Below are 10,621 nucleotides of genomic sequence, written 5' to 3'. Positions count from 1 at the left end.
CTATTGTTCCTAAATCATGCCAATCTCTCTGGGCTCCTTTTCCAACAGGCAAATTATACGTATTAAACCAGGGAGGAAAACACATCTTGCTTGAAGCATTCCTGGAAGAAGGCTTTCTCTGGCCTGAAATAATTCTCACTGGCTGTTTAATATGCCCTATTAAAGACGTTGAACCCAATTTGTGGTGTCTGCCCCTTTGAAGCAGGTGGGGCTGCAGACAAGTTTGTCTGTTTCTTTCTTCTTCAGTAAAGTCAGTACTGCCAGCTTGGAGAGTCTTGCCTATTGGAGGGATCCAGACCTCGCCAAACAATGATAATATTCATTTATCCCACAAAAATTCATTAAATATTTACTACAAGCTTGGCCCTACTTAGCATGCTGAGGACACAGCAGTGACCACAATAGACAAAGTTGCTGCTTGTGTGGAATAGACTTTTTTTTTAAATGAATTTATTTATTTTATTTATTTTTATTTTTGGCTGTGTTGGGTCTTCGTTGCCGTGAGGGAGCTTTCTCTAGTTGCGGTGAGTGAGGGTTACTCTTCGTTGCGGTGCACGCGCTTCTCATTGCGGTGGCTTGTCTTGTTGCAGAGCATGGGTTCTAGGTGTGCGGGTTTCAGTAGTTGTGTCACATGGGCTCAGTAGTTGTGGCTTGCGGGCTCTAGAGCGCAGGCTCAGTAGTTGTGGCACATGGGCTTAGTTGCTCCACTGCATGTGGGATCTTCCCGGACCAGGGCTCGAACCCATGTCTCCTGCATTGGCAGGTAGATTCTTAACCACTGCGCCACCAGGGAAGTCCTTGGAGTGGACATTTTTTGAGAACTTACTTTCTCCTTAAACCTCATAGCCTCCCGTGACTTGGGTTCACTGTGTGCCCACTTTCCAGACTCTATCTTTGTAGAGATTTGGGAAACTGAGTGTGTCAGACACAAAGGGGGTAGTCATTTATTCCTCAGGCATTTATCGTGCACCTACTGTGGGCAAGACACTGTTCTACATGCTCTATGTACACTCACAGAAGTCTCACAGCTGAAGTAAGGATTACCACCCATTGTACAAATGAGGAAACCGAGGCCCTGAGACGATGAACTTACCCCGGGTCAGGCAGGTGAACCATGAGGATGGGTAATGCTCTTAAGTCTATGGTAAACAATCTCTTATGAAGCAAAAAATCAACAGAATTTAATTAAAGCCTGGATCAGGGATGCAGGTGAGACCTAATTTAGAAAGTTCTAGAACACTGGTGTCCATTTGGAGTGGCATATTCCACTGTTCTCCCAGGCTCTCAGGGAACCTCCAGTGGTTCTGTTCAGCTCTCTTTTGGCTGGGGGTGAGCTCCCCCGCTTCACATCTTCATCCTTATACCAGGTGTCCACATCCCTGCCCCCATCCTAGGGGTTCCCAGGTGTCCAGGATGGGGGATATCCAAAGGTGAGGGGCTGCAGAGGTTTTATTCTCACCTTTCTCTCCAGTCTGGGCTCCTTCCTCAGTGCCAGTGTCTGTCTCCTGAGTGGGAATCTTTACCAGATAGGTGCATCCAAGCCTCTCTGCAGCACACTCAGTCCTGCAGAGGTCTCTTGAGTTTCTTTTCTTTCCTTTTTTATTTTAGCAATAAGCAGAACTTATTTATTTATTTATTTGTGGTACGCGGGCCTTTCACTGTTGTGGCCTCTCCCGTTGCGGAGCACAGGCTCCGGATGCGCAGGCTCAGCGGCTATGGCACACAGGCCCAGCCGCTCCGTGGCATGTGGGATCTTCCCAGACCGGGGCACGAACCCGTGTCCCCTGCATCGGCAGGCGGACTCTCAACCACTGCGCCACCAGGGAAACCCCTATTTATTTATTTATTTATTTATTTATTTATTTAGGCCACACTGCAAGGCTTGTGGGATCTTAGTTTCCGACTAGGGATCAAACCCGTTCCCCCTGCAGTGGAAGTTGTTAGCGTCCAACAACTGGACCATCAGGGAATTCCCTTGAGTTCCTATTTTGACTTGGAGGTGGGTCCAGGAAGGGAAAACTGCCCTTGGGTACCAATGCGCAGCAGAGGAGGCAGGAAAACAACTAGTGTGGGGTCCTTTGGGATATAGCCTTGCCACCCAGTGAACTGATGGATGGAGTCAAAAATGGATGCTGAGTGAATGAGTGATAGCAGGAATTCATATCTCATGCACTTGATCCCTCCAACCCACCCCAGTCCAGGTCCCCCAAAAGAAGAATGATAAGCATTTGCTCAATAATTAATAATGAAATAAATAAAATAAATTTAAGCACCTACTGCATGGCTGGCTTTGTTGCTGGGGACACAGCAGTGAACAGGATGGAAACCCCCCCTCATGGAGTGGATAATTACTGTAGCCACGTTCATCTGGACTCTCTCTTTGAATCCTCTCAGCAATCTACTGACCCACTGACCCATTTTGCAGGTGAAAAAAATCACAGAATGAAGTGTCCTGCCCAATACTGTACAGCTAGGAAACTGAGGCACAGAGAGGTTAAGTGACTTGCTCAGGGTCACACAGCAGGTAAAGAGATGGAACTGAGCTTCTGAATCCAGGTTTAAGAGGGAGCCCAAATTAGCAGATACAAACCATTATATATAAAATAGATAAACAACGAGGTCCTGCTGTATAGCACAGGGAACTACAGTCAGTATCCTGTGATAAACTATAATGAAAAAAATATGAAAAAGTATATACATATGTATATATATATATAATCACTTTGCTATACACCAGAAACTAACACAACATTGTAAATTAACTGTACTTCAATTAAAAAACGAAACAAAACAAAGAGGGAGCCCAAGGAGGGTAGGAGGTCGGGAGAGTAACTATGGGCTCCACCCAGGTCGGCTGGCCCCTGTCAGTGGTCAAGTCCAACCTCTCGAACGTGGCCACGAGAGGGCGCCAGCGAACCACCGGCCAGACGCAGAGTAGCGCTCGACCTCCTCCCGCAGGAATGTCAATGGAGGAGGGAGTAGACTTTGGCCTCTAGCCTAGAGCAGCTGCTACTGCAGCTCAGATTCCGCCCGCCTTCCCCTCCCTGGGACGACCGGTTTGCAGCGAGCCCGGGGCGGGCGGGACGGCCTTGCAGGGAGGTGTGCCCTCTGTTTTCACCCCCTCCTCCTGGGCTTCCAGCCCGAGGCTTCCCGGGAAAGGTTGGGCAGGACCCAGGTGTCAAGGAATAACACCCATAGCCACATAACAACGAACGTCTGTCATTGATGGTCCACCTACTAAGTTCCTGCACTTACTGGGACTTTCTCTCCACCAACTCTTCCATTCTACGGATGAGGAAACTGAGGCTCAGAGAGGTACAGTTGATCGCTCTGGTAGGAGGTGTCAGGAGCTTCTTAGCGTGGACGGTATGCCGGGATGTGCACAGTTTGGTCACTTCCAGTCCCAGCCACGGCTCCTTGGGTCATTTCTTGGTTTCCGCAGGGCTTTAAGAACTGGCTTTGCTTCCAGATCCCTAAGGGAATCGCATGCCTCCTCTGCGGGTCAAAGGAGGTTTCTGAAGGCAGTGAGAGTTTTCAAGAGAAGCTTATTGCTAAAAGGGGAGAAAGAATAATTTAGCAATCACGTTTGGGGTTGATTACTGGGTCTGAAAGCACCATGGAATTTCAATGATATGTGTCCCCACAGAGCTGACAGCCGGGCCAGGGAGAACTGCCCATAAATAAGAAGCTGCAAAGGCCCAGAGGAGCCTGCTCATCTCATCTAGCCTGGGGAGTCAAGGAAGGCTTCCCGAAGGAAGTGGTATTTAGGCTGAGACCAAAAAGTTTCAGTAAATTAAGAATAATTGGATGGGACTTCCCTGGTGGCGCAATGGTTAAGAATCCGCCTGCCAATGCAGGGGACATGGGTTTGAGCCCTGGCCCGGGAAGATCCCACATGCCGTGGAGCAACTAAGCCCATGTGCCACAACTACTGAGCCTGCACTCTAGAGCCTGCAGGCCACAACTACTGAAGCCTGCGTGCCTAGAGCCCGTGCTCTGCAACAAGAGTAGCCATGCAATGAGAAACCCACACACTGCAACAAAGAGTAGCCCCCGCTCACCGCAACTAGGGAAAGCCCGCGCACAGCAACAAAGGCCCAACACAGCCAAAAATAAAATAAATAAATAAATAAAATTAAATTTAAAAAAAAAAACACGTTCAGGGGATAGAGAGGGGGCCTCTCTGAGGAGGTGACATTTGAGTCCCTATATGAGTTGAAGGAGGGAGACATGTGGATATCTGGGAAAAGTATTCTAGGCAGAGGGAAGAGCAAGTGCAAAGGCCTTGAGGTGGAAGTGTGTGTGGAGTGTTTAAGAAACAGCAAGGAGGTCCGTGTTCTGGGAATGGAGTGACTTATAGGGAGAGAGTGGGATATAATCTGAGCTGAATATTCAGGGATCAGATTGTGTAGGAGGCCACATCGTTGTGGATCTGAATCTAAGTTAGAGAGAGAACCAGTGGAGAGTTTTGAAAAGGGGAGTGACATTTTCTTTCTGTGTTAAAAAATTAGTCTGGGGATGTCCTTTGTTCCTATGACTCGAAATCCAAAAGTAACAACGACGATAAAGATGAATAATTCCACAGCATAAAAATAAGACCAAATACCACCACAGAAAAGTTAAAAAAAAAACTGAGAAAAAGTATCTGCACTTCCTACTATAGACCCCTTAATGTTCATAATATGTAAAGAGTTTCTAAGAATTAATAATAAAATATAAACAATCCCATAGAAAAAAAATTGAGCAAAAGTTGTAGTCATAATGTCCACAAAAAATGAAACACAAATATTCTTTAATGCACTAAAAGACACTGGGCCTCACTCATGATAAAAGCAATGCAAGTTAAAATAAGAGAAATGTGAGATACTAATTTTTATGCATTAGATCAGCAAAACTTTGGGAGATCTATAATGCCCAGTATGGTGAGGCTGTGGGGAAGTAAGCATGCTAACATGTGGACATCACTCCTCCCCTGTAGAGGTGAAATTGATGATGTTCATAAAAATTACAAATGCTTAGTTTCTTTGGCCAAGTAATCCCATGACAGAAATGCTTGCACATGTGTGAAATGAAGTATAAACACAAGGTTATTCATTTCAGTCATTTCTATCATAGCCAAAGATTGGAGAGAGCCCAAACATTCATCAGGTCAACAAGATCAGTTGCATAAATTATTGTCCATCTACACAGTGGAATATATTGCAGCTGAACCAAAGAATGAGGAAGTCTTCTCGGGCTGATGTGAGAAACTCCTAAGACGTATTATTCAAGGAAATACAAAGTTCACACTTATGTGTATAGTATGTTGCTTTTTGTGAAAAAGTTTAAAAAAGTGAATATTCATGCTTTTCCACTAAAAGACTCCATATTTACTTTTAAAGTTGTGATAAAATATACACAACATAAAATTTACCATTTTGACCATTTTTGAGTGTACAGTTCCGTGGCATTAAGTACATTCATACTGTTGTGCCACCATCAGCACCATCCATCTCCAGAACTCTTTTTATCTTCCCAAACTAAAACTCTGTCCCCATGAAACACTAACTCCCCATTCCCCCTTCCCAGCCTCTTTAAACCACTATTTTACTTTCTGTCTACGAATTTGCATACTGTAGGTACCTAATATAAATGGAATCACACAATATATCTGTCCTTTTATATCTGGCTTATATCGCTAGGCATAGTGTCTTCAAGGTTTATCCATGTTGTAGCACATGTCAGAATTTCCTTCCTTTTTAAGGCCGAATACTATTCCTTTGTGTGTATATACCACAGTTTATCCATTCATCAGGTTTTTTTTTCCTTGTATAATCAGAAAGAAAACCTGGATAAATAACTCGTGCAAATTATAACAGGCAGTGGTGGGGGATCAGGAATTGGGCAGTTGAGGAAAGATGAGGGTAAGAGAATTGTTTAAAAAATATTTTTCATATATATGTTTTATTTTTAAAAGCATTGTGAATGTTTTACCTCTTTGAAAGATATTTTTATATCTATAGGCAGGGAGGAAAATGCAGAAGAGGAGGAGGCTGGTGCAATATTCCAGGTGAGAAATCATGGTGGTTTGAGTAGGTTAGGGGCCAAGAAGGTGTTTTGAAGTGGTTGGTTCTGAATATACTTTGCAAGTCAGGCGAACAGGATCTCCTGATAGATTAGTTGTGAGGTGTGAAGGAGAGAAAGTAGAGACGACGCTAAGATTTTTGACTTGAGCAGCTAGGATGTAAAGATGAGGTGGTGGGGGCATGAGTGTAGAAATAAAGAGTCAGGGGTTAGCTGGTTATTATCACCTTCTGAGCTTTGGCCAATCTCTGCTGGTCACCAGTAGCATCCACCTGGAATTTAATAACAGCATCACTCCCCACACTGCATTTGTGTTTATAGTTGCCATCTGGATTGACGATGATTCTTCCTTATGTGCAACAGAAACTGACTCAGTGTGATTTAAGCTGCAAAGGAATTTCTTGGGTAGATCCTGAGGGCTCACGGAATCACCAGCCTTGGAAGATTGAAAGGGACAAAGTGGCAGCACAGGGCAGCAGCTAAGATCACAGCTTAAATCATCCCCCTGAAACCAACCAGAGGCTCTGGCTTTTGCTGCCAACGCTGGCAATGCCACGCTCCTCTCCCTTCTGCTACCTCCTCTTCCTGACCCCTTCTGTGGGTGGCCAACTCTCAATTCTAAATCCTGTGCATCTGCAGAGTGGAATCAGGGTCACATGCTCACCCTCTAGCTTCAAGAGAAGCTGGGAGAGAAGGCCTGGTGTTTTCTTGCACCAAGAGTCTATACGTAGGGGGTTTGGAATACTGTACGCGCCACCTGCAAATAAATATCGAGTTCAGCTTCACTCATGGTGGGTATGATGGCTTTTTCTTCTTGGTAAGGAGATAAATGTGTCTTTTAAAATAAATTATTTAAAGGAATTTTAAAAATATGTTTTCAAATTTAATTTTTATTTTTTAAATTTTTATTTATTTATTTTTTGTGGTACGCGGGCCCTTCACTGCCGTGGCCCCTCCCACCACGGAGCACAGGCCCGGGATGCGCAGGCCCAGCGGCCACGGCTCACGGGCCCAGCCGCTCCGCAGCATGTGGGATCCTCCTGGACCGGGGCATAAACTAGCGTCCCCCGCATCGGCAGGCAGACTCTCAACCTCCGCGCCACCAGGGAAGCCCTAATTTATATTTTTTATTGGAGTATAGTTGACGTACAATGTTGTGTTAGTTTCAGGCGTATAACAAAGTGATTCAGTTATACATATACAGGTAACCATTCCTTTTCAGTTACTTTTCCCATATAGGTTATTACAGAATATTGAGTTTAGTTCTAAAGGATTTTTTTTCTTTTTTAAGGCAAGAGAATGCTGGACATAAAATTCAGGACAGTGGAGACCTTTGGGGTGAGGCAGACAGTGAACATCGATAATGTTCTCATGGTAGATTCTGATGGTGGGCTAGTGTGTATGCATTTTGCTTCTCTGCTCTGTCAAGTGCATATGTTACATCAGTCAGCATGTTGGATGGAAAGAGACAGCACACTCACAGCGGGTAATTTGGGAAGTGAGGAGGACAGGAACAATGGTTAAGGGGAGGGTCGGGGGTAAGGAGACGTGCCGCCCTGCTGGCAACCGTGGGGTCCCATCACCATCTTTAGTTGAAAGGGGCAAAAGGAGGGAGTGGTTCTCAGAAACTGGAGCTGGGGCTGAGATAGAGGGATGCTGCGAATCCACAGTGACCTGTACAGAAGGAGCGTGAGGGACAAACGCCGTGGCCTTTCCCCTCCCACTGGCAGAACCCAACGTAACCGGAAGCCAAAGGTGGAGGAAATTGATCGATGTAATCCTGGGGTGAGCCTCCCGGGTAAAGACCTCTCGCACATCTGCATTTCATCTATTCTTTTTTTTTTTTTTTTTTTTGCGTTACATGGGCCTCTCACTGTTGTGGCCTCTCCCGTTGCGGAGCACAGGCTCCGGACGCGCAGGCTCAATGGCCATGGCTCACGGGCCCAGCCGCTCCGCGGCATGTGGGATCTTCCCAGACCGGGGCATGAACCCGTGTCCCCTGCATCGGCAGGCGGACTCTCAACCACTGCGCCACCAGGGAAGCCCTCATCTATTCTTTTAAAAAATTAATTTAATTTAATAATTGACCCAGGGAACTCTACTCAATACTCTGTAATGACCTATATGGGAACAGAATCTAAAAAAGAGTGGATATATGGATATGTATAACTGAATCACTTTGCTGTACACCTGAAACTAACACAACATTGTAAATCAACTACACTCCAAAAAAATTAATTAAAAAATCAATATTCAGGTCATGTGAAATAAAATTACTGGGATAGACTCCAAAAAAATAAAAAATAAAAATTGAGATATCATTCATATACCATAAAAGTTGCCCTGTTTAAATGTACAATTCAGTGGTTTTTGGTGGATCCATAAACTTGTGCAACCATCACCACTATCTACTTTCATATATTCTTTTTCAGGTATTCCAACTTTGCTTCAAAAGTCCAGTATGGGAGAGGGCAAGGGAGGAGTTGACTTGAAAAAATATTAAATAGCCTCCATTATCTCTGCAATGACTCAAAGAGACCTCTTCTGAGGGTCCTGGACTCAGTTTCCCTTTTCTTAGAAAAGATCACGAGAGATCCCTAAAGACCAGCATAGACTGAGTTGGACAGCCCCAGACTCGATTCCTGCCCCTTCCCCTCTGTCCCTGGCAAATGGGGATGTTCTGAGTGGCTTCATCTCATAAAACTGCAGAGCAAACATTAATTAAAAATCTTTGCCCAGAGCTTGGCATTCCAAGGTTTGAACACAAACCACAACAAAAACTGCAAGTGAAATGAAACAGTCCAGAGGACTTTCGTTTCAGCACTGTTATTGCTAACTCTGCTTGGTAGAAGATGACATCAGGGGAGTCACCTGCCCGGAACCACCCACTGAACGAGAGGAAGAGCCAGCATTTATGCCCAGAGTCCATTCACTTCCGAATTCTCAAGAGGAGGGCCAAGAAATTTGGGGACACTGTCTCAGGGGTTCAGATGAGACCCCTATTGATTTAAATTTTTTTAAATTGGGCTAAAATACACATAACACAAAATGTACCATCTTCACCATTTTTGAGTGTACAGTTCATTAGTGATAAGTACCCTCACATTGTTGTGTAACTGTCACCACCATCCATCTCCAGAACTCTTTATCTTGCAAAATTGAAACTCTGTCCCCATTAAACACTCACTCCCTGTTCCTCCCTCCCCCAGCCCCTGACACCCACCATTCTACTTTGCCTCTATGAATTTGACTCCTCTAGGGACATGATATAAGTGGAATCATACAGTATTTGTCCTTTTTGTGTCTGGCTTCTTTCACTCAGCATGATGTCCTCAAAGTTCATCCATATTGTAGCATGTGGTACGCAGGCCTCTCACTGTTGTGGCCTCTCCCGTTGCGGAGCACAGGCTCCAGACGCGCAGGCTCAGCGGCCATGGCTCACGGGCCCAGCCGCTCCGCGGCATGTGGGATCTTCCCGGACTGGGGCACGAACCCGTGTCCCCTGCATCGGCAGGCGGACTCTCAACCACTGCGCCACCAGGGAAGCCCAGAATCTCCTTCCTTTTTAAGGCTGAATAAATATTCCATTGTATGGGTGGATCACATTTTGTTTATCCAGTAACCCGTTGATGGACATTTGGGTTGCTTCCACCTTTTGCCTGTTGTGGACAAGGCTGCTCTGAACATGGGTATACAAATATCTCTTTAAGACCCTGTTTTCAATTCTTTCAGGTAATACCCAGGAATGGAATTGCTGAGTCATATGATAATTCTATTTCACTGTTTGAGGAACTGCCATACTGTTTTCCATAGTGGCTGTACCATTTTACATTCTCACCAACAGTGCACAGGGTTCCAATTTCTCTACATTCTTGTGAACACTTGTTATTTTCTGGGCAATTTTTTTTTTGATGTAGCCATGCTAATAGGTGTGAGATAGACCCTATTGCTTTTTAATTTTTTATTTAGATGTAAGAAATTGAACTTTATTAAATACAGTGATTGCTAGTGGTTACCAATATATATTTTGTGAAAAAATATACATACATTGCTGGTGTATGCACAAACACATTTTACTGATCGAGTATGTGACCAGAAAAGTCTGGAGACCCCTTAGTCAAACCAGCTTTGGCTGTGTGTATAGGCGGGGAGGAGGGATGGTGATGTTTGGATCATCCCAGAACCCACAGACCAAAGATAGCAAAGTCCAGAGGTTGACTGAGGCATCCTTCAAGGTCCAGCAACAATGCCCCCTCCTCCAGGAAGCCTCCCTTGCCTTCCCAGACACAACTCCAGCTCTCTGATCTGGGCTCCTCAGCCCAGGGTTCCAGAGTCCCAGGGTCCCCTCTCTCTGACCCAGCCCTGACCGCAGAGGGGTCTGTGTCTAGAGGCTGAGGGCTCTCTGGGGTCCCAGCAATGCCCAGGCACAGAATGGGTCGAGCAGAGTTTGCTGAATGAATGAATGAATGAACGAGTGGAGAGTCTGTATGGCCTGAGATGAATGTGAACCAAAAGAGGCTTGGCTGTCAGGGGTGAGGAGGGTTGGGTGAGGCTCTGC

This window comes from Hyperoodon ampullatus (assembly GCF_949752795.1).
Source record: "Hyperoodon ampullatus genome assembly, chromosome: 4".
NCBI classification, from domain to species: Eukaryota; Metazoa; Chordata; class Mammalia; order Artiodactyla; family Ziphiidae; genus Hyperoodon; species Hyperoodon ampullatus.
This window is presented reverse-complemented; position numbering follows the sequence as displayed.